Here is a 3,283-nt window from a genome sequence, read left to right on the forward strand (position 1 = left end):
AAAACGTGATTTTCTGAAAAATTTTGACGAAAGAAAATTCTCCTTTTGGTTCTCTTTAGATGCTACATGTTAAGACGTACACGCCACAACAATTCTTTTCGAGATACAACGTGTAGTTTTGGAGATACAAGCTAATTTTGTACGATGCATTATTTCTTCTCGTAAAGAGTTTCCAATGCGTACGCATATGTCTTTACTCTGCAAAACTGTATTTCCTTATGAGGTGGTATTCTTACATATCCTTTCGAGAGAAAACTGTCCTGTGCCTTCTCTTTTGAGGCTACACACTTAGACATACACGCAACATGAAAGCTTTTCGACTTACAACGTGTTGTTTAGGAAAAACAAGATAATTTCGCACGATGCGGGATTTCCTTAAAACGTGATTTTCTGAAAAATTTTGACGAAAGAAAATTCTCCTTTTGGTTCTCTTTAGATGCTACATGTTAAGACGTACACGCCACAACAATTCTTTTCGAGATACAACGTGCAGTTTTGGAGATACAAGCTAATTTTGTACTATGCGTTATTTCTTCTCGTAAAGAGTTTCCTATGTGTACGCATATGTCTTTACTCTGCAAAACTGTATTTCCTTATGAAGTGGTATTCTTACATATCCTTTCGAGAGAAAACTGTCCTGTGCCTTCTCTTTTGAGGCTACACACTTAGACATACACGCAACATGAAAGCTTTTCGACTTACAACGTGTTGTTTAGGAAAAACAAGATAATTTCGCACGATGCGGGATTTCCTTAAAACGTGATTTTCTGAAAAATTTTGACGAAAGAAAATTCTCCTTTTGGTTCTCTTTAGATGCTACATGTTAAGAAGTACACGCCACAACAATTCTTTTCGAGATACAACGTGTAGTTTTGGAGATACAAGCTAATTTTGTACGATGCGTTATTTCTTCTCATAAAGAGTTTCCTATGTCTACGCATATGTCTTTACTCTGCAAAACTGTATTTCCTTATGAAGTGGTATTCTTACATATCCTTTCGAGAGAAAACTGTCCTGTGCCTTCTCTTTTGAGGCTACACACTTAGACATACACGCAACATGAAAGCTTTTCGACTTACAACGTGTTGTTTAGGAAAAACAAGATAATTTCGCACGATGCGGGATTTCCTTAAAACGTGATTTTCTGAAAAATTTTGACGAAAGAAAATTCTCGTTTTGGTTCTCTTTAGATGCTACACGTTAAGACGTACACGCCACAACAATTCTTTTCGAGATACAACGTGTAGTTTTGGAGATACAAGCTAATTTTGTACTATGCGTTATTTCTTCTCATAAAGAGTTTCCAATGCGTACGCATATGTCTTTACTCTGCAAAACTGTATTTCCTTATGAAGTGGTATTCTTACATATCCTTTCGAGAGAAAACTGTCCTGTGCCTTCTCTTTTGAGGCTACACACTTAGACATACACGCAACATGAAAGCTTTTCGACTTACAACGTGTTGTTTAGGAAAAACAAGATAATTTCGCACGATGCGGGATTTCCTTAAAACGTGATTTTCTGAAAAATTTTGACGAAAGATAATTCTCCTTTTGGTTCTCTTTAGATGCTACATGTTAAGACGTACACGCCACAACAATTCTTTTCGAGATACAACGTGTAGTTTTGGAGATACAAGCTAATTTTGTACGATGCGTTGTTTCTTCTCGTAAAGAGTTTCCAATGCGTACGTATATGTCTTTACTCTGCAAAACTGTATTTCCTTATGAAGTGGTATTCTTACATATCCTTTCGAGAGAAAACTGTCCTGTGCCTTCTCTTTTGAGGCTACACACTTAGACATACACGCAACATGAAAGCTTTTGGACTTACAACGTGTTGTTTAGGAAAAACAAGATAATTTCGCACGATGCGGGATTTCCTTAAAACGTGATTTTCTGAAAAATTTTGACGAAAGAAAATTCTCCTTTTGGTTCTCTTTAGATGCTACATGTTAAGACGTACACGCCACAACAGTTCTTTTCGAGATACAACGTGTAGTTTTGGAGATACAAGCTAATTTTGTACGATGCGTTATTTCTTCTCGTAAAGAGTTTCCAATGCGTACGTATATGTCTTTACTCTGCAAAACTGTATTTCCTTATGAAGTGGTATTCTTACATATCCTTTCGAGAGAAAACTGTCCTGTGCCTTCTCTTTTGAGGCTACACACTTAGACATACACGCAACATGAAAGCTTTTCGACTTACAACGTGTTGTTTAGGAAAAACAAGATAATTTCGCACGATGCGGGATTTCCTTAAAACGTGATTTTCTGAAAAATTTTGACGAAAGAAAATTCTCCTTTTGGTTCTCTTTAGATGCTACATGTTAAGACGTACACGCCACAACAATTCTTTTCGAGATACAACGTGTAGTTTTGGAGATACAAGCTAATTTTGTACGATGCATTATTTCTTCTCGTAAAGAGTTTCCAATGCGTACGCATATGTCTTTACTCTGCAAAACTGTATTTCCTTATGAGGTGGTATTCTTACATATCCTTTCGAGAGAAAACTGTCCTGTGCCTTCTCTTTTGAGGCTACACACTTAGACATACACGCAACATGAAAGCTTTTCGACTTACAACGTGTTGTTTAGGAAAAACAAGATAATTTCGCACGATGCGGGATTTCCTTAAAACGTGATTTTCTGAAAAATTTTGACGAAAGAAAATTCTCCTTTTGGTTCTCTTTAGATGCTACATGTTAAGACGTACACGCCACAACAATTCTTTTCGAGATACAACGTGTAGTTTTGGAGATACAAGCTAATTTTGTACGATGCGTTATTTCTTCTCGTAAAGAGTTTCCTATGTGTACGCATATGTCTTTACTCTGCAAAACTGTATTTCCTTATGAAGTGGTATTCTTACATATCCTTTCGAGAGAAAACTGTCCTGTGCCTTCTATTTTGAGGCTACACACTTAGACATACACGCAACATGAAAGCTTTTCGACTTACAACGTGTTGTTTAGGAAAAACAAGATAATTTCGCACGATGCGGGATTTCCTTGAAACGTGATTTTCTGAAAAATTTTGACGAAAGAAAATTCTCCTTTTGGTTCTCTTTAGATGCTACACGTTAAGACGTACACGCCACAACAATTCTTTTCGAGATACAACGTGTAGTTTTGGAGATACAAGCTAATTTTGTACTATGCGTTATTTCTTCTCATAAAGATTTTCCAATGCGTACGCATATGTCTTTACTCTGCAAAACTGTATTTCCTTATGAAGTGGTATTCTTACATATCCTTTCGAGAGAAAACTGTCCTGTGCC

Source organism: Apodemus sylvaticus, unplaced genomic scaffold, assembly GCF_947179515.1.
Source record: "Apodemus sylvaticus unplaced genomic scaffold, mApoSyl1.1 scaffold_55, whole genome shotgun sequence".
Lineage (NCBI taxonomy): Eukaryota > Metazoa > Chordata > Mammalia > Rodentia > Muridae > Apodemus > Apodemus sylvaticus.